We start from the raw sequence: 22254 nt of genomic DNA, 5'->3' as shown, positions 1-22254 counted from the left end.
ATAGTTACTGCAGGCAGCTGCTCCCCCTTCTTTGAATCTTTCCTCCCTTTAAATCGTACTGTGGTCAGTCCTGCAGAAGCGATACGCCACCACCTGTCCATGTTACCGTTGTCTGAGTTACTTCAACGACGATTTCCTCGAGTTTTCAAATAAATTTCGCCGAGTGACGAGGCATTTGGCTGCCTTAAGAGAGTCATAGTTGCTGCTGCCAGCTGCTCGACCAACTTTCTTTCTTTCCACTCTTTAATTATTACTGTGGTCAGTCCTGCAGGAGCAATATGCCACTACATGTAAACCTTAACGTTGTCTGAGCTACCTTAACGAAAATATCCTCGAGTTTTCAAAAAAAAATTTACATGGTGACGAGGCAATTGGGTACCTTAAGGGAGTCATAGTACCCCTGCCTGCTGCTCCCACTTTTCTAAGCCCATTCTCTCTATCATTCTTGCTATGGCTGTCCTACAGAACCGATGTGCCACTATATGTCCACGTTAACGTCGTCTCTGTTACTCCCACTACGAGTCTCTCGAGTTAGCAAATGTACCTCGCCGGATGACGAGGCATTTGGCTACCTTATAAGCGTCATAGTTACTGCAGCCAGCTGCTCCCCCTTCATTGAATCCTTCCTCCCTTTAAATCGTACTGTGGTCAGTCCTGCAGAAGCAATACGCCACCACCTGTCCATGTTACCGTTGTCTGAGTTACCACAACAACGATTTTCTCGAGTTTTCAAATAAATTTCGCCGAGTGACGAGGCATTTGGCTACCTTAAGAGAGTCATAGTCACTGCAGCCAGCTGCTCCCCCTTCTTTGAATCTTTCCTCCCTTTAAATCGTACTGTGGTCAGTCCTGCAGAGCGATACGCCACAACCTGTGCTTGTTACCGTTGTCTGATTTACTTCAACGACGATTTCCTCGAGTTTTCAAATCAATCTCGCCGAGTGACGAGGCATTTGGCTACCTTAAGAGAGTCATAGTTACTGCAGCCAGCTGCTCCCCCTTCTTTGAATCTTTCCTCCCTTTAAATCGTACTGTGGTCAGTCCTGCAGAGCGATACGCCACCACCTGTGCATGTTACCGTTGTCTGATTTACTTCAACGACGATTTCCTCGCGTTTTCAAATAAATTTCGCCGAGTGACGAGGCATTTGGCTACCTTAAGAGCGTCATAGTTACTGCAGGCAGCTGCTCCCCCTTCTTTGAAACTTTCCTCCCTTTAAATCGTACTGTGGTCAGCCCTGCAGAAGCGATACGCCACCGACTGTCCATGTTACCGTTGTCTGAGTTACTTCAACGACGATTTCCTCGAGTTTTCAAATAAATTTCGCCGAGTGACGAGGCATTTGGCTGCCTTAAGAGAGTCATAGTTGCTGCTGCCAGCTGCTCGACCAACTTTCTTTCTTTCCACTCTTTAATTATTACTGTGGTCAGTCCTGCAGGAGCAATATGCCACTACATGTAAACCTTAACGTTGTCTGAGCTACCTTAACGAAAATATCCTCGAGTTTTCAAAAAAAAATTTACATGGTGACGAGGCAATTGGCTACCTTAAGGGAGTCATAGTACCCCTGCCTGCTGCTCCCACTTTTCTAAGCCCATTCTCTCTATCATTCTTGCTATGGCTGTCCTACAGAACCGATGTGCCACTATATGTCCACGTTAACGTCGTCTCTGTTACTCCCACTACGAGTCTCTCGAGTTAGCAAATGTACCTCGCCGGATGACGAGGCATTTGGCTACCTTATATGCGTCATAGTTACTGCAGCCAGCTGCTCCCCCTTCATTGAATCCTTCCTCCCTTTAAATCGTACTGTGGACAGTCCTGCAGAAGCAATACGCCACCACCTGTCCATGTTACCGTTGTCTGAATTACTTTAACAACGATTTCCTCGAGTTTTAAAATAAATTTCGCCGAGTGACGAGGCATTTGGCTACCTTAAGAGAGTCATAGTTACTGCAGCCAGCTGCTCCCCCTTCTTTGAATCTTTCCTCCCTTTAAATCGTACTGTGGTCAGTCCTGCAGAGCGATACGCCACCACCAGTGCATGTTACCGTTGTCTGATTTACTTCAACGACGATTTCCTCGCGTTTTCAAATAAATTTCGCCGAGTGACGAGGCATTTGGCTACCTTAAGAGCGTCATAGTTACTGCAGGCAGCTGCTCCCCCTTCTTTGAATCTTTCCTCCCTTTAAATCGTACTGTGGCCAGTCCTGCAGAAGCGATACGCCACCACCTGTCCATGTTACCGTTGTCTGAGTTACTTCAACGACGATTTCCTCGAGTTTTCAAATAAATTTCGCCGAGTGACGAGGCATTTGGCTGCCTTAAGAGAGTCATAGTTGCTGCTGCCAGCTGCTCGACCAACTTTCTTTCTTTCCACTCTTTAATTATTACTGTGGTCAGTCCTGCAGGAGCAATATGCCACTACATGTAAACCTTAACGTTGTCTGAGCTACCTTAACGAAAATATCCTCGAGTTTTCAAAAAAAAATTTACATGGTGACGAGGCAATTGGCTACCTTAAGGGAGTCATAGTACCCCTGCCTGCTGCTCCCACTTTTCTAAGCCCATTCTCTCTATCATTCTTGCTATGGCTGTCCTACAGAACCGATGTGCCACTATATGTCCACGTTAACGTCGTCTCTGTTACTCCCACTACGAGTCTCTCGAGTTAGCAAATGTACCTCGCCGGATGACGAGGCATTTGGCTACCTTATAAGCGTCATAGTTACTGCAGCCAGCTGCTCCCCCTTCATTGAATCCTTCCTCCCTTTAAATCGTACTGTGGTCAGTCCTGCAGAAGCAATACGCCACCACCTGTCCATGTTACCGTTGTCTGAGTTACCACAACAACGATTTCCTCGAGTTTTCAAATAAATTTCGCCGAGTGACGAGGCATTTGGCTACCTTAAGAGAGTCATAGTCACTGCAGCCAGCTGCTCCCCCTTCTTTGAATCTTTCCTCCCTTTAAATCGTACTGTGGTCAGTCCTGCAGAGCGATACGCCACAACCTGTGCTTGTTACCATTGTCTGATTTACTTCAACGACGATTTCCTCGAGTTTTCAAATAAATCTCGCCGAGTGACGAGGCATTTGTCTACCTTAAGAGAGTCATAGTTACTGCAGCCAGCTGCTCCCCCTTCTTTGAATCTTTCCTCCCTTTAAATCGTACTGTGGTCAGTCCTGCAGAGCGATACGCCACCACCTGTGCATGTTACCGTTGTCTGATTTACTTCAACGACGATTTCCTCGCGTTTTCAAATAAATTTCGCCGAGTGACGAGGCATTTGGCTACCTTAAGAGCGTCATAGTTACTGCAGGCAGCTGCTCCCCCTTCTTTGAATCTTTCCTCCCTTTAAATCGTACTGTGGTCAGTCCTGCAGAAGCGATACGCCACCACCTGTCCATGTTACCGTTGTCTGAGTTACTTCAACGACGATTTCCTCGAGTTTTCAAATAAATTTCGCCGAGTGACGAGGCATTTGGCTGCCTTAAGAGAGTCATAGTTGCTGCTGCCAGCTGCTCGACCAACTTTCTTTCTTTCCACTCTTTAATTATTACTGTGGTCAGTCCTGCAGGAGCAATATGCCACTACATGTAAACCTTAACGTTGTCTGAGCTACCTTAACGAAAATATCCTCGAGTTTTCAAAAAAAAATTTACATGGTGACGAGGCAATTGGCTACCTTAAGGGAGTCATAGTACCCCTGCCTGCTGCTCCCACTTTTCTAAGCCCATTCTCTCTATCATTCTTGCTATGGCTGTCCTACAGAACCGATGTGCCACTATATGTCCACGTTAACGTCGTCTCTGTTACTCCCACTACGAGTCTCTCGAGTTAGCAAATGTACCTCGCCGGATGACGAGGCATTTGGCTACCTTATAAGCGTCATAGTTACTGCAGCCAGCTGCTCCCCCTTCATTGAATCCTTCCTCCCTTTAAATCGTACTGTGGTCAGTCCTGCAGAAGCAATACGCCACCACCTGTCCATGTTACCGTTGTCTGAGTTACTTTAACAACGATTTCCTCGAGTTTTAAAATAAATTTCGCCGAGTGACGAGGCATTTGGCTACCTTAAGAGAGTCATAGTTACTGCAGCCAGCTGCTCCCCCTTCTTTGAATCTTTCCTCCCTTTAAATCGTACTGTGGTCAGTCCTGCAGAGCGATACGCCACCACCTGTGCATGTTACCGTTGTCTGATTTACTTCAACGACGATTTCCTCGCGTTTTCAAATAAATTTCGCCGAGCGACGAGGCATTTGGCTACCTTAAGAGCGTCATAGTTACTGCAGGCAGCTGCTCCCCCTTCTTTGAATCTTTCCTCCCTTTAAATCGTACTGTGGCCAGTCCTGCAGAAGCGATACGCCACCACCTGTCCATGTTACCGTTGTCTGAGTTACTTCAACGACGATTTCCTCGAGTTTTCAAATAAATTTCGCCGAGTGACGAGGCATTTGGCTGCCTTAAGAGAGTCATAGTTGCTGCTGCCAGCTGCTCGACCAACTTTCTTTCTTTCCACTCTTTAATTATTACTGTGGTCAGTCCTGCAGGAGCAATATGCCACTACATGTAAACCTTAACGTTGTCTGAGCTACCTTAACGAAAATATCCTCGAGTTTTCAAAAAAAAATTTACATGGTGACGAGGCAATTGGCTACCTTAAGGGAGTCATAGTACCCCTGCCTGCTGCTCCCACTTTTCTAAGCCCATTCTCTCTATCATTCTTGCTATGGCTGTCCTACAGAACCGATGTGCCACTATATGTCCACGTTAACGTCGTCTCTGTTACTCCCACTACGAGTCTCTCGAGTTAGCAAATGTACCTCGCCGGATGACGAGGCATTTGGCTACCTTATAAGCGTCATAGTTACTGCAGCCAGCTGCTCCCCCTTCTTTGAATCCTTCCTCCCTTTAAATCGTACTGTGGTCAGTCCTGCAGAAGCAATACGCCACCACCTGTCCATGTTACCGTTGTCTGAGTTACTTTAACAACGATTTCCTCGAGTTTTAAAATAAATTTTGCCGAGTGACGAGGCATTTGGCTACCTTAAGAGAGTTATAGTTACTGCAGCCAGCTGCTCCCCCTTCTTTGAATCTTTCCACCCTTTAAATCGTACTGTGGTCAGTCCTGCAGAGCGATACGCCACCACCTGTGCATGTTACCGTTGTCTGATTTACTTCAACGACGATTTCCTCGCGTTTTCAAATAAATTTCGCCGAGTGACGAGGCATTTGGCTACCTTAAGAGCGTCATAGTTACTGCAGGCAGCTGCTCCCCCTTCTTTGAATCTTTCCTCCCTTTAAATCGTACTGTGGTCAGTCCTGCAGAAGCGATACGCCACCACCTGTCCATGTTACCGTTGTCTGAGTTACCACAACAACTATTTCCTCGAGTTTTCAAATAAATTTCGCCGAGTGACGAGGCATTTGGCTACCTTAAGAGAGTCATAGTCACTGCAGCCAGCTGCTCCCCCTTCTTTGAATCTTTCTCCCTTTAAATCGTACTGTGGTCAGTCCTGCAGAGCGATACGCCACAACCTGTGCATGTTACCGTTGTCTGATTTACTTCAACGACGATTTCCTCGAGTTTTCAAATAAATCTCGCCGAGTGACGAGGCATTTGGCTACCTTAAGAGAGTCATAGTTACTGCAGCCAGCTGCTCCCCCTTCTTTGAATCTTTCCTCCCTTTAAATCGTACTGTGGTCAGTCCTGCAGAGCGATACGCCACCACCTGTGCATGTTATCGTTGTCTGATTTACTTCAACGACGATTTCCTCGCGTTTTCAAATAAATTTCGCCGAGTGACGAGGCATTTGGCTACCTTAAGAGCGTCATAGTTACTGCAGGCAGCTGCTCCCCCTTCTTTGAATCTTTCCTCCCTTTAAATCGTACTGTGGTCAGTCCTGCAGAAGCGATACGCCACCACCTGTCCATGTTACCGTTGTCTGAGTTACTTCAACGACGATTTCCTCTAGTTTTCAAATAAATTTCGCCGAGTGACGAGGCATTTGGCTGCCTTAAGAGAGTCATAGTTGCTGCTGCCAGATGCTCGACCAACTTTCTTTCTTTCCACTCTTTAATTATTACTGTGGTCAGTCCTGCAGGAGCAATATGCCACTACATGTAAACCTTAACGTTGTCTGAGCTACCTTAACGAAAATATCCTCGAGTTTTCAAAAAAAAATTTACATGGTGACGAGGCAATTGGCTACCTTAAGGGAGTCATAGTACCCCTGCCTGCTGCTCCCACTTTTCTAAGCCCATTCTCTCTATCATTCTTGCTATGGCTGTCCTACAGAACCGATGTGCCACTATATGTCCACGTTAACGTCGTCTCTGTTACTCCCACTACGAGTCTCTCGAGTTAGCAAATGTACCTCGCCGGATGACGAGGCATTTGGCTACCTTATAAGCGTCATAGTTACTGCAGCCAGCTGCTCCCCCTTCTTTGAATCCTTCCTCCCTTTAAATCGTACTGTGGTCAGTCCTGCAGAAGCAATACGCCACCACCTGTCCATGTTACCGTTGTCTGAGTTACTTTAACAACGATTTCCTCGAGTTTTAAAATAAATTTTGCCGAGTGACGAGGCATTTGGCTACCTTAAGAGAGTTATAGTTACTGCAGCCAGCTGCTCCCCCTTCTTTGAATCTTTCCACCCTTTAAATCGTACTGTGGTCAGTCCTGCAGAGCGATACGCCACCACCTGTGCATGTTACCGTTGTCTGATTTACTTCAACGACGATTTCCTCGCGTTTTCAAATAAATTTCGCCGAGTGACGAGGCATTTGGCTACCTTAAGAGCGTCATAGTTACTGCAGGCAGCTGCTCCCCCTTCTTTGAATCTTTCCTCCCTTTAAATCGTACTGTGGTCAGTCCTGCAGAAGCGATACGCCACCACCTGTCCATGTTACCGTTGTCTGAGTTACCACAACAACTATTTCCTCGAGTTTTCAAATAAATTTCGCCGAGTGACGAGGCATTTGGCTACCTTAAGAGAGTCATAGTCACTGCAGCCAGCTGCTCCCCCTTCTTTGAATCTTTCTCCCTTTAAATCGTACTGTGGTCAGTCCTGCAGAGCGATACGCCACAACCTGTGCATGTTACCGTTGTCTGATTTACTTCAACGACGATTTCCTCGAGTTTTCAAATAAATCTCGCCGAGTGACGAGGCATTTGGCTACCTTAAGAGAGTCATAGTTACTGCAGCCAGCTGCTCCCCCTTCTTTGAATCTTTCCTCCCTTTAAATCGTACTGTGGTCAGTCCTGCAGAGCGATACGCCACCACCTGTGCATGTTATCGTTGTCTTATTTACTTCAACGACGATTTCCTCGCGTTTTCAAATAAATTTCGCCGAGTGACGAGGCATTTGGCTACCTTAAGAGCGTCATAGTTACTGCAGGCAGCTGCTCCCCCTTCTTTGAATCTTTCCTCCCTTTAAATCGTACTGTGGTCAGTCCTGCAGAAGCGATACGCCACCACCTGTCCATGTTACCGTTGTCTGAGTTACTTCAACGACGATTTCCTCTAGTTTTCAAATAAATTTCGCCGAGTGACGAGGCATTTGGCTGCCTTAAGAGAGTCATAGTTGCTGCTGCCAGATGCTCGACCAACTTTCTTTCTTTCCACTCTTTAATTATTACTGTGGTCAGTCCTGCAGGAGCAATATGCCACTACATGTAAACCTTAACGTTGTCTGAGCTACCTTAACGAAAATATCCTCGAGTTTTCAAAAAAAAATTTACATGGTGACGAGGCATTTGGCTACCTTAAGGGAGTCATAGTACCCCTGCCTGCTGCTCCCACTTTTCAAAGCCCATTCTCTCTATCATTCTTGCTATGGCTGTCCTACAGAACCGATGTGCCACTATATGTCCACGTTAACGTCGTCTCTGTTACTCCCACTACGAGTCTCTCGAGTTAGCAAATGTACCTCGCCGGATGACGAGGCATTTGGCTACCTTATAAGCGTCATAGTTACTGCAGCCAGCTGCTCCCCCTTCTTTGAATCCTTCCTCCCTTTAAATCGTACTGTGGTCAGTCCTGCAGAAGCAATACGCCACCACCTGTCCATGTTACCGTTGTCTGAGTTACTTTAACAACGATTTCCTCGAGTTTTAAAATAAATTTTGCCGAGTGACGAGGCATTTGGCTACCTTAAGAGAGTCATAGTTACTGCAGCCAGCTGCTCCCCCTTCTTTGAATCTTTCCTCCCTTTAAATCGTACTGTGGTCAGTCCTGCAGAGCGATACGCCACCACCTGAGCATGTTAACGTTGTCTGATTTACTTCAACGACGATTTCCTCGCGTTTTCAAATAAATTTCGCCGAGTGACGAGGCATTTGGCTACCTTAAGAGCGTCATAGTTACTGCAGGCAGCTGCTCCCCCTTCTTTGAATCTTTCCTCCCTTTAAATCGTACTGGGGGTCAGTCCTGCAGAAGCGATACGCCACCACCTGTCCATGTTACCGTTGTCTGAGTTACCACAACAACGATTTCCTCGAGTTTTCAAATAAATTTCGCCGAGTGACGAGGCATTTGGCTACCTTAAGAGAGTCATAGTCACTGCAGCCAGCTGCTCCCCCTTCTTTGAATCTTTCCTCCCTTTAAATCGTACTGTGGTCAGTCCTGCAGAGCGATACGCCACAACCTGTGCTTGTTACCGTTGTCTGATTTACTTCAACGACGATTTCCTCGAGTTTTCAAATAAATCTCGCCGAGTGACGAGGCATTTGGCTACCTTAAGAGAGTCATAGTTACTGCAGCCAGCTGCTCCCCCTTCTTTGAATCTTTCCTCCCTTTAAATCGTACTGTGGTCAGTCCTGCAGAGCGATACGCCACCACCTGTGCATGTTACCGTTGTCTGATTTACTTCAACGACGATTTCCTCGCGTTTTCAAATAAATTTCGCCGAGTGACGTGGCATTTGGCTACCTTAAGAGCGTCATAGTTACTGCAGGCAGCTGCTCGACCAACTTTCTTTCTTTCCACTCTTTAATTATTACTGTGGTCAGTCCTGCAGGAGCAATATGCCACTACATGTAAACCTTAACGTTGTCTGAGCTACCTTAACGAAAATATCCTCGAGTTTTCAAAAAAAAATTTACATGGTGACGAGGCATTTGGCTACCTTAAGGGAGTCATAGTACCCCTGCCTGCTGCTCCCACTTTTCTAAGCCCATTCTCTCTATCATTCTTGCTATGGCTGTCCTACAGAACCGATGTGCCACTATATGTCCACGTTAACGTCGTCTCTGTTACTCCCACTACGAGTCTCTCGAGTTAGCAAATGTACCTCGCCGGATGACGAGGCATTTGGCTACCTTATAAGCGTCATAGTTACTGCAGCCAGCTGCTCCCCCTTCTTTGAATCCTTCCTCCCTTTAAATCGTACTGTGGTCAGTCCTGCAGAAGCAATACGCCACCACCTGTCCATGTTACCGTTGTCTGAGTTACTTTAACAACGATTTCCTCGAGTTTTAAAATAAATTTTGCCGAGTGACGAGGCATTTGGCTACCTTAAGAGAGTCATAGTTACTGCAGCCAGCTGCTCCCCCTTCTTTGAATCTTTCCACCCTTTAAATCGTACTGTGGTCAGTCCTGCAGAAGCGATACGCCACCACCTGTCCATGTTACCGTTGTCTGAGTTACCACAACAACGATTTCCTCGAGTTTTCAAATAAATTTCGCCGAGTGACGAGGCATTTGGCTACCTTAAGAGAGTCATAGTCACTGCAGCCAGCTGCTCCCCCTTCTTTGAATCTTTCCTCCCTTTAAATCGTACTGTGGTCAGTCCTGCAGAGCGATACGCCACAACCTGTGCTTGTTACCGTTGTCTGATTTACTTCAACGACGATTTCCTCGAGTTTTCAAATAAATCTCGCCAAGTGACGAGGCATTTGGCTACCTTAAGAGAGTCATAGTTACTGCAGCCAGCTGCTCCCCCTTCTTTGAATCTTTCCTCCCTTTAAATCGTACTGTGGTCAGTCCTGCAGAGCGATACGCCACAACCTGTGCATGTTACCGTTGTCTGATTTACTTCAACGACGATTTCCTCGCGTTTTCAAATAAATTTCGCCGAGTGACGAGGCATTTGGCTACCTTAAGAGCGTCATAGTTACTGCAGGCAGCTGCTCCCCCTTCTTTGAATCTTTCCTCCCTTTAAATCGTACTGTGGTCAGTCCTGCAGAAGCGATACGCCACCACCTGTCCATGTTACCGTTGTCTGAGTTACTTCAACGACGATTTCCTCGAGTTTTCAAATAAATTTCGCCGAGTGACGAGGCATTTGGCTGCCTTAAGAGAGTCATAGTTGCTGCTGCCAGATGCTCGACCAACTTTCTTTCTTTCCACTCTTTAATTATTACTGTGGTCAGTCCTGCAGGAGCAATATGCCACTACATGTAAACCTTAACGTTGTCTGAGCTACCTTAACGAAAATATCCTCGAGTTTTCAAAAAAAAATTTACATGGTGACGAGGCATTTGTCTACCTTAAGGGAGTCATAGTACCCCTGCCTGCTGCTCCCACTTTTCTAAGCCCATTCTCTCTATCATTCTTGCTATGGCTGTCCTACAGAACCGATGTGCCACTATATGTCCACGTTAACGTCGTCTCTGTTACTCCCACTACGAGTCTCTCGAGTTAGCAAATGTAATTCGCCGGATGACGAGGCATTTGGCTACCTTATAAGCGTCATAGTTACTGCAGCCAGCTGCTCCCCCTTCTTTGAATCCTTCCTCCCTTTAAATCGTACTGTGGTCAGTCCTGCAGAAGCAATACGCCACCACCTCTCCATGTTACCGTTGTCTGAGTTACTTTAACAACGATTTCCTCGAGTTTTAAAATAAATTTTGCCGAGTGACGAGGCATTTGGCTACCTTAAGAGAGTCATAGTTACTGCAGCCAGCTGCTCCCCCTTCTTTGAATCTTTCCTCCCTTTAAATCGTACTGTGGTCAGTCCTGCAGAGCGATACGCCACCACCTGTGCATGTTACCGTTGTCTGATTTACTTCAACGACGATTTCCTCGCGTTTTCAAATAAATTTCGCCGAGTGACGAGGCATTTGGCTACCTTAAGAGCGTCATAGTTACTGCAGGCAGCTGCTCCCCCTTCTTTGAATCTTTCCTCCCTTTAAATCGTACTGGGGGGGGGGGGGTGGGTGTGTGTGTGTGTGTGTGTGTGTGTGTGTGTGTGTGTGTGTGTGTGTGTGTGTGTGTGTGTGTGTGTGTGTGTGTGTGTGTGTGTGTGTGTGTGTGTCAGTCCTGCAGAAGCGATACGCCACCACCTGTCCATGTTACCGTTGTCTGAGTTACCACAACAACGATTTCCTCGAGTTTTCAAATAAATTTCGCCGAGTGACGAGGCATTTGGCTACCTTAAGAGAGTCATAGTCACTGCAGCCAGCTGCTCCCCCTTCTTTGAATCTTTCCTCCCTTTAAATCGTACTGTGGTCAGTCCTGCAGAGCGATACGCCACAACCTGTGCTTGTTACCGTTGTCTGATTTACTTCAACGACGATTTCCTCGAGTTTTCAAATAAATCTCGCCGAGTGACGAGGCATTTGGCTACCTTAAGAGAGTCATAGTTACTGCAGCCAGCTGCTCCCCCTTCTTTGAATTTTTCCTCCCTTTAAATCGTACTGTGGTCAGTCCTGCAGAGCGATACGCCACCACCTGTGCATGTTACCGTTGTCTGATTTACTTCAACGACGATTTCCTCGCGTTTTCAAATAAATTTCGCCGAGTGACGTGGCATTTGGCTACCTTAAGAGCGTCATAGTTACTGCAGGCAGCTGCTCGACCAACTTTCTTTCTTTCCACTCTTTAATTATTACTGTGGTCAGTCCTGCAGGAGCAATATGCCACTACATGTAAACCTTAACGTTGTCTGAGCTACCTTAACGAAAATATCCTCGAGTTTTCAAAAAAAAATTTACATGGTGACGAGGCATTTGGCTACCTTAAGGGAGTCATAGTACCCCTGCCTGCTGCTCCCACTTTTCTAAGCCCATTCTCTCTATCATTCTTGCTATGGCTGTCCTACAGAACCGATGTGCCACTATATGTCCACGTTAACGTCGTCTCTGTTACTCCCACTACGAGTCTCTCGAGTTAGCAAATGTACCTCGCCGGATGACGAGGCATTTGGCTACCTTATAAGCGTCATAGTTACTGCAGCCAGCTGCTCCCCCTTCATTGAATCCTTCCTCCCTTTAAATCGTACTGTGGTCAGTCCTGCAGAAGCAATACGCCACCACCTGTCCATGTTACCGTTGTCTGAGTTACTTTAACAACGATTTCCTCGAGTTTTAAAATAAATTTCGCCGAGTGACGAGGCATTTGGCTACCTTAAGAGAGTCGTAGTTACTGCAGCCAGCTGCTCCCCCTTCTTTGAATCTTTCCTCCCTTTAAATCGTACTGTGGTCAGTCCTGCAGAGCGATACGCCGCCACCTGTGCATGTTACCGCTGTCTGATTTACTTCAACGACGATTTCCTCGCGTTTTCAAATAAATTTCGCCGAGTGACGAGGCATTTGGCTACCTTAAGAGCGTCATAGTTACTGCAGGCAGCTGCTCCCCCTTCTTTGAATCTTTCCTCCCTTTAAATCGTACTGTGGCCAGTCCTGCAGAAGCGATACGCCACCACCTGTCCATGTTACCGTTGTCTGAGTTACTTCAACGACGATTTCCTCGAGTTTTCAAATAAATTTCGCCGAGTGACGAGGCATTTGGCTGCCTTAAGAGAGTCATAGTTGCTGCAGCCAGCTGCTCGACCAACTTTCTTTCTTTCCACTCTTTAATTATTACTGTGGTCAGTCCTGCAGGAGCAATATGCCACTACATGTAAACCTTAACGTTGTCTGAGCTACCTTAACGAAAATATCCTCGAGTTTTCAAAAAAAAATTTACATGGTGACGAGGCATTTGGCTACCTTAAGGGAGTCATAGTACCCCTGCCTGCTGCTCCCACTTTTCTAAGCCCATTCTCTCTATCATTCTTGCTATGGCTGTCCTACAGAACCGATGTGCCACTATATGTCCACGTTAACGTCGTCTCTGTTACTCCCACTACGAGTCTCTCGAGTTAGCAAATGTACCTCGCCGGATGACGAGGCATTTGGCTACCTTATAAGCGTCATAGTTACTGCAGCCAGCTGCTCCCCCTTCTTTGAATCCTTCCTCCCTTTAAATCGTACTGTGGTCAGTCCTGCAGAAGCAATACGCCACCACCTGTCCATGTTACCGTTGTCTGAGTTACTTTAACAACGATTTCCTCGAGTTTTAAAATAAATTTTGCCGAGTGACGAGGCATTTGGCTACCTTAAGAGAGTCATAGTTACTGCAGCCAGCTGCTCCCCCTTCTTTGAATCTTTCCACCCTTTAAATCGTACTGTGGTCAGTCCTGCAGAAGCGATACGCCACCACCTGTCCATGTTACCGTTGTCTGAGTTACCACAACAACGATTTCCTCGAGTTTTCAAATAAATTTCGCCGAGTGACGAGGCATTTGGCTACCTTAAGAGAGTCATAGTCACTGCAGCCAGCTGCTCCCCCTTCTTTGAATCTTTCCTCCCTTTAAATCGTACTGTGGTCAGTCCTGCAGAGCGATACGCCACAACCTGTGCTTGTTACCGTTGTCTGATTTACTTCAACGACGATTTCCTCGAGTTTTCAAATAAATCTCGCCGAGTGACGAGGCATTTGGCTACCTTAAGAGAGTCATAGTTACTGCAGCCAGCTGCTCCCCCTTCTTTGAATCTTTCCTCCCTTTAAATCGTACTGTGGTCAGTCCTGCAGAGCGATACGCCACAACCTGTGCATGTTACCGTTGTCTGATTTACTTCAACGACGATTTCCTCGCGTTTTCAAATAAATTTCGCCGAGTGACGAGGCATTTGGCTACCTTAAGAGCGTCATAGTTACTGCAGGCAGCTGCTCCCCCTTCTTTGAATCTTTCCTCCCTTTAAATCGTACTGTGGTCAGTCCTGCAGAAGCGATACGCCACCACCTGTCCATGTTACCGTTGTCTGAGTTACTTCAACGACGATTTCCTCGAGTTTTCAAATAAATTTCGCCGAGTGACGAGGCATTTGGCTGCCTTAAGAGAGTCATAGTTGCTGCTGCCAGATGCTCGACCAACTTTCTTTCTTTCCACTCTTTAATTATTACTGTGGTCAGTCCTGCAGGAGCAATATGCCACTACATGTAAACCTTAACGTTGTCTGAGCTACCTTAACGAAAATATCCTCGAGTTTTCAAAAAAAAATTTACATGGTGACGAGGCATTTGGCTACCTTAAGGGAGTCATAGTACCCCTGCCTGCTGCTCCCACTTTTCTAAGCCCATTCTCTCTATCATTCTTGCTATGGCTGTCCTACAGAACCGATGTGCCACTATATGTCCACGTTAACGTCGTCTCTGTTACTCCCACTACGAGTCTCTCGAGTTAGCAAATGTAATTCGCCGGATGACGAGGCATTTGGCTACCTTATAAGCGTCATAGTTACTGCAGCCAGCTGCTCCCCCTTCTTTGAATCCTTCCTCCCTTTAAATCGTACTGTGGTCAGTCCTGCAGAAGCAATACGCCACCACCTGTCCATGTTACCGTTGTCTGAGTTACTTTAACAACGATTTCCTCGAGTTTTAAAATAAATTTTGCCGAGTGACGAGGCATTTGGCTACCTTAAGAGAGTCATAGTTACTGCAGCCAGCTGCTCCCCCTTCTTTGAATCTTTCCTCCCTTTAAATCGTACTGTGGTCAGTCCTGCAGAGCGATACGCCACCACCTGTGCATGTTACCGTTGTCTGATTTACTTCAACGACGATTTCCTCGCGTTTTCAAATAAATTTCGCCGAGTGACGAGGCATTTGGCTACCTTAAGAGCGTCATAGTTACTGCAGGCAGCTGCTCCCCCTTCTTTGAATCTTTCCTCCCTTTAAATCGTACTGGGGGTCAGTCCTGCAGAAGCGATACGCCACCACCTGTCCATGTTACCGTTGTCTGAGTTACCACAACAACGATTTCCTCGAGTTTTCAAATAAATTTCGCCGAGTGACGAGGCATTTGGCTACCTTAAGAGAGTCATAGTCACTGCAGCCAGCTGCTCCCCCTTCTTTGAATCTTTCCTCCCTTTAAATCGTACTGTGGTCAGTCCTGCAGAGCGATACGCCACAACCTGTGCTTGTTACCGTTGTCTGATTTACTTCAACGACGATTTCCTCGAGTTTTCAAATAAATCTCGCCGAGTGACGAGGCATTTGGCTACCTTAAGAGAGTCATAGTTACTGCAGCCAGCTGCTCCCCCTTCTTTGAATCTTTCCTCCCTTTAAATCGTACTGTGGTCAGTCCTGCAGAGCGATACGCCACCACCTGTGCATGTTACCGTTGTCTGATTTACTTCAACGACGATTTCCTCGCGTTTTCAAATAAATTTCGCCGAGTGACGAGGCATTTGGCTACCTTAAGAGCGTCATAGTTACTGCAGGCAGCTGCTCCCCCTTCTTTGAATCTTTCCTCCCTTTAAATCGTACTGTGGTCAGTCCTGCAGAGCGATACGCCACAACCTGTGCATGTTACCGTTGTCTGATTTACTTCAACGACGATTTCCTCGCGTTTTCAAATAAATTTCGCCGAGTGACGAGGCATTTGGCTACCTTAAGAGCGTCATAGTTACTGCAGGCAGCTGCTCCCCCTTCTTTGAATCTTTCCTCCCTTTAAATCGTACTGTGGTCAGTCCTGCAGAAGCGATACGCCACCACCTGTCCATGTTACCGTTGTCTGAGTTACTTCAACGACGATTTCCTCGAGTTTTCAAATAAATTTCGCCGAGTGACGAGGCATTTGGCTGCCTTAAGAGAGTCATAGTTGCTGCTGCCAGCTGCTCGACCAACTTTCTTTCTTTCCACTCTTTAATTATTACTGTGGTCAGTCCTGCAGGAGCAATATGCCACTACATGTAAACCTTAACGTTGTCTGAGCTACCTTAACGAAAATATCCTCGAGTTTTCAAAAAAAAATTTACATGGTGACGAGGCATTTGGCTACCTTAAGGGAGTCATAGTACCCCTGCCTGCTGCTCCCACTTTTCTAAGCCCATTCTCTCTATCATTCTTGCTATGGCTGTCCTACAGAACCGATGTGCCACTATATGTCCACGTTAACGTCGTCTCTGTTACTCCCACTACGAGTCTCTCGAGTTAGCAAATGTACCTCGCCGGATGACGAGGCATTTGGCTACCTTATAAGCGTCATAGTTACTGCAGCCAGCTGCTCCCCCTTCATTGAATCCTTCCTCCCTTTAAATCGTACTGTGGTCAGTCCTGCAGAAGCAATACGCCACCACCTGTCCATGTTACCGTTGTCTGAGTTACTTTAACAACGATTTCCTCGAGTTTTAAAATAAATTTTGCCGAGTGACGAGGCATTTGGCTACCTTAAGAGAGTCATAGTTACTGCAGCCAGCTGCTCCCCCTTCTTTGAATCTTTCCTCCCTTTAAATCGTACTGTGGTCAGTCCTGCAGAAGCGATACGCCACCACCTGTCCATGTTACCGTTGTCTGAGTTACCACAACAACGATTTCCTCGAGTTTTCAAATAAATTTCGCCGAGTGACGAGGCATTTGGCTACCTTAAGAGAGTCATAGTCACTGCAGCCAGCTGCTCCCCCTTCTTTGAATCTTTCCTCCCTTTAAATCGTACTGGGGGTCAGTCCTGCAGAGCGATACGCCACAACCTGTGCTTGTTACCGTTGTCTGATTTACTTCAACGACGATTTCCTCGAGTTTTCAAATAAATCTCGCCGAGTGACGAGGCATTTGGCTACCTTAAGAGAGTCATAGTTACTGCAGCCAGCTGCTCCCCCTTCTTTGAATCTTTCCTCCCTTTAAATCGTACTGTGGTCAGTCCTGCAGAGCGATACGCCACCACCTGTGCATGTTACCGTTGTCTGATTTACTTCAACGACGATTTCCTCGCGTTTTCAAATAAATTTCGCCGAGTGACGAGGCATTTGGCTACCTTAAGAGCGTCATAGTTACTGCAGGCAGCTGCTCCCCCTTCTTTGAATCTTTCCTCCCTTTAAATCGTACTGTGGTCAGTCCTGCAGAAGCGATACGCCACCACCTGTCCATGTTACCGTTGTCTGAGTTACTTCAACGACGATTTCCTCGAGTTTTCAAATAAATTTCGCCGAGTGACGAGGCATTTGGCTGCCTTAAGAGAGTCATAGTTGCTGCTGCCAGCTGCTCGACCAACTTTCTTTCTTTCCACTCTTTAATTATTACTGTGGTCAGTCCTGCAGGAGCAATATGCCACTACATGTAAACCTTAACGTTGTCTGAGCTACCTTAACGAAAATATCCTCGAGTTTTCAAAAAAAAATTTACATGGTGACGAGGCATTTGGCTACCTTAAGGGAGTCATAGTACCCCTGCCTGCTGCTCCCACTTTTCTAAGCCCATTCTCTCTATCATTCTTGCTATGGCTGTCCTACAGAACCGATGTGCCACTATATGTCCACGTTAACGTCGTCTCTGTTACTCCCACTACGAGTCTCTCGAGTTAGCAAATGTACCTCGCCGGATGACGAGGCATTTGGCTACCTTATAAGCGTCATAGTTACTGCAGCCAGCTGCTCCCCCTTCATTGAATCCTTCCTCCCTTTAAATCGTACTGTGGTCAGTCCTGCAGAAGCAATACGCCACCACCTGTCCATGTTACCGTTGTCTGAGTTACTTTAACAACGATTTCCTCGAGTTTTAAAATAAATTTCGCCGAGTGACGAGGCATTTGGCTACCTTAAGAGAGTCATAGTTACTGCAGTCAGCTGCTCCCCCTTCTTTGAATCTTTCCTCCCTTTAAATCGTACTGTGGTCAGTCCTGCAGAGCGATACGCCACCACCTGTGCATGTTACCGTTGTCTGATTTACTTCAACGACGATTTCCTCGCGTTTTCAAATAAATTTCGCCGAGTGACGAGGCATTTGGCTACCTTAAGAGCGTCATAGTTACTGCAGGCAGCTGCTCCCCCTTCTTTGAATCTTTCCTCCCTTTAAATCGTACTGTGGCCAGTCCTGCAGAAGCGATACGCCACCACCTGTCCATGTTACCGTTGTCTGAGTTACTTCAACGACGATTTCCTCGAGTTTTCAAGTAAATTTCGCCGAGTGACGAGGCATTTGGCTGCCTTAAGAGAGTCATAGTTGCTGCTGCCAGCTGCTCGACCAACTTTCTTTCTTTCCACTCTTTAATTATTACTGTGGTCAGTCCTGCAGGAGCAATATGCCACTACATGTAAACCTTAACGTTGTCTGAGCTACCTTAACGAAAATATCCTCGAGTTTTCAAAAAAAAATTTACATGGTGACGAGGCAATTGGCTACCTTAAGGGAGTCATAGTACCCCTGCCTGCTGCTCCCACTTTTCTAAGCCCATTCTCTCTATCATTCTTGCTATGGCTGTCCTACAGAACCGATGTGCCACTATATGTCCACGTTAACGTCGTCTCTGTTACTCCCACTACGAGTCTCTCGAGTTAGCAAATGTACCTCGCCGGATGACGAGGCATTTGGCTACCTTATAAGCGTCATAGTTACTGCAGCAAGCTGCTCCCCCTTCTTTGAATCCTTCCTCCCTTTAAATCGTACTGTGGTCAGTCCTGCAGAAGCAATACGCCACCACCTGTCCATGTTACCGTTGTCTGAGTTACTTTAACAACGATTTCCTCGAGTTTTAAAATAAATTTTGCCGAGTGACGAGGCATTTGGCTACCTTAAGAGAGTCATAGTTACTGCAGCCAGCTGCTCCCCCTTCTTTGAATCTTTCCTCCCTTTAAATCGTACTGTGGTCAGTCCTGCAGAGCGTTACGCCACAACCTGTGCTTGTTACCGTTGTCTGATTTACTTCAACGACGATTTCCTCGAGTTTTCAAATAAATCTCGCCGAGTGACGAGGCATTTGGCTACCTTAAGAGAGTCATAGTTACTGCAGCCAGCTGCTCCCCCTTCTTTGAATCTTTCCTCCCTTTAAATCGTACTGTGGTCAGTCCTGCAGAGCGATACGCCACCACCTGTGCATGTTACCGTTGTCTGATTTACTTCAACGACGATTTCCTCGCGTTTTCAAATAAATTTCGCCGAGTGACGAGGCATTTGGCTACCTTAAGAGCGTCATAGTTACTGCAGGCAGCTGCTCCCCCTTCTTTGAATCTTTCCTCCCTTTAAATCGTACTGTGGTCAGTCCTGCAGAAGCAATACGCCACCACCTGTGCATGTTACCGTTGTCTGATTTACTTCAACGACGATTTCCTCGCGTTTTCAAATAAATTTCGCCGAGTGACGAGGCATTTGGCTGCCTTAAGAGAGTCATAGTTGCTGCTGCCAGCTGCTCGACCAACTTTCTTTCTTTCCACTCTTTAATTATTACTGTGGTCAGTCCTGCAGGAGCAATATGCCACTACATGTAAACCTTAACGTTGTCTGAGCTACCTTAACGAAAATATCCTCGAGTTTTCAAAAAAAAATTTACATGGTGACGAGGCAATTGGCTACCTTAAGGGAGTCATAGTACCCCTGCCTGCTGCTCCCACTTTTCTAAGCCCATTCTCTCTATCATTCTTGCTATGGCTGTCCTACAGAACCGATGTGCCACTATATGTCCACGTTAACGTCGTCTCTGTTACTCCCACTACGAGTCTCTCGAGTTAGCAAATGTAGGTCGCCGGATGACGAGGCATTTGGCTACCTTATAAGCGTCATAGTTACTGCAGCCAGCTGCTCCCCCTTCATTGAATCCTTCCTCCCTTTAAATCGTACTGTGGTCAGTCCTGCAGAAGCAATACGCCACCACCTGTCCATGTTACCGTTGTCTGAGTTACTTTAACAACGATTTCCTCGAGTTTTAAAATAAATTTCGCCGAGTGACGAGGCATTTGGCTACCTTAAGAGAGTCATAGTTACTGCAGCCAGCTGCTCCCCCTTCTTTGAATCTTTCCTCCCTTTAAATCGTACTGTGGTCAGTCCTGCAGAGCGATACGCCACCACCTGTGCATGTTACCGTTGTCTGATTTACTTCAACGACGATTTCCTCGCGTTTTCAAATAAATTTCGCTGAGTGACGAGGCATTTGGCTACCTTAAGAGCGTCATAGTTACTGCAGGCAGCTGCTCCCCCTTCTTTGAATCTTTCCTCCCTTTAAATCGTACTGTGGCCAGTCCTGCAGAAGCGATACGCCACCACCTGTCCATGTTACCGTTGTCTGAGTTACTTCAACGACGATTTCCTCGAGTTTTCAAATAAATTTCGCCGAGTGACGAGGCATTTGGCTGCCTTAAGAGAGTCATAGTTGCTGCTGCCAGCTGCTCGACCAACTTTCTTTCTTTCCACTCTTTAATTATTACTGTGGTCAGTTCTGCAGGAGCAATATGCCACTACATGTAAACCTTAACGTTGTCTGAGCTACCTTAACGAAAATATCCTAGAGTTTTCAAAAAAAAATTTACATGGTGACGATGCAATTGGCTACCTTAAGGGAGTCATAGTACCCCTGCCTGCTGCTCCCACTTTTCTAAGCCCATTCTCTCTATCATTCTTGCTATGGCTGTCCTACAGAACCGATGTGCCACTATATGTCCACGTTAACGTCGTCTCTGTTACTCCCACTACGAGTCTCTCGAGTTAGCAAATGTAATTCGCCGGATGACGAGGCATTTGGCTACCTTATAAGCGTCATAGTTACTGCAGCCAGCTGCTCCCCCTTCTTTGAATCCTTCCTCCCTTTAAATCGTACTGTGGTCAGTCCTGCAGAAGCAATACGCCACCACCTGTCCATGTTACCGTTGTCTGAGTTACTTTAACAACGATTTCCTCGAGTTTTAAAATAAATTTTGCCGAGTGACGAGGCATTTGGCTACCTTAAGAGAGTCATAGTTACTGCAGATAGCTGCTCCCCCTTCTTTGAATCTTTCCTCCCTTTAAATCGTACTGTGGTCAGTCCTGCAGAGCGATACGCCACCACCTGTGCATGTTACCGTTGTCTGATTTACTTCAACGACGATTTCCTCGCGTTTTCAAATAAATTTCGCCGAGTGACGAGGCATTTGGCTACCTTAAGAGCGTCATAGTTACTGCAGGCAGCTGCTCCCCCTTCTTTGAATCTTTCCTCCCTTTAAATCGTACTGGGGGTCAGTCCTGCAGAAGCGATACGCCACCACCTGTCCATGTTACCGTTGTCTGAGTTACCACAACAACGATTTCCTCGAGTTTTCAAATAAATTTCGCCGAGTGACGAGGCATTTGGCTACCTTAAGAGAGTCATAGTCACTGCAGCCAGCTGCTCCCCCTTCTTTGAATCTTTCCTCCCTTTAAATCGTACTGTGGTCAGTCCTGCAGAGCGATACGCCACAACCTGTGCTTGTTACCGTTGTCTGATTTACTTCAACGACGATTTCCTCGAGTTTTCAAATAAATCTCGCCGAGTGACGAGGCATTTGGCTACCTTAAGAGAGTCATAGTTACTGCAGCCAGCTGCTCCCCCTTCTTTGAATCTTTCCTCCCTTTAAATCGTACTGTGGTCAGTCCTGCAGAGCGATACGCCACCACCTGTGCATGTTACCGTTGTCTGATTTACTTCAACGACGATTTCCTCGCGTTTTCAAATAAATTTCGCCGAGTGACGAGGCATTTGGCTACCTTAAGAGCGTCATAGTTACTGCAGGCAGCTGCTCCCCCTTCTTTGAATCTTTCCTCCCTTTAAATCGTACTGTGGTCAGTCCTGCAGAGCGATACGCCACAACCTGTGCATGTTACCGTTGTCTGATTTACTTCAACGACGATTTCCTCGCGTTTTCAAATAAATTTCGCCGAGTGACGAGGCATTTGGCTACCTTAAGAGCGTCATAGTTACTGCAGGCAGCTGCTCCCCCTTCTTTGAATCTTTCCTCCCTTTAAATCGTACTGTGGTCAGTCCTGCAGAAGCGATACGCCACCACCTGTCCATGTTACCGTTGTCTGAGTTACTTCAACGACGATTTCCTCGAGTTTTCAAATAAATTTCGCCGAGTGACGAGGCATTTGGCTGCCTTAAGAGAGTCATAGTTGCTGCTGCCAGATGCTCGACCAACTTTCTTTCTTTCCACTCTTTAATTATTACTGTGGTCAGTCCTGCAGGAGCAATATGCCACTACATGTAAACCTTAACGTTGTCTGAGCTACCTTAACGAAAATATCCTCGAGTTTTCAAAAAAAAATTTACA

This window comes from Schistocerca serialis, unplaced genomic scaffold (genome assembly GCF_023864345.2).
Source record: "Schistocerca serialis cubense isolate TAMUIC-IGC-003099 unplaced genomic scaffold, iqSchSeri2.2 HiC_scaffold_1352, whole genome shotgun sequence".
NCBI lineage: Eukaryota > Metazoa > Arthropoda > Insecta > Orthoptera > Acrididae > Schistocerca > Schistocerca serialis.
This window is presented reverse-complemented; position numbering follows the sequence as displayed.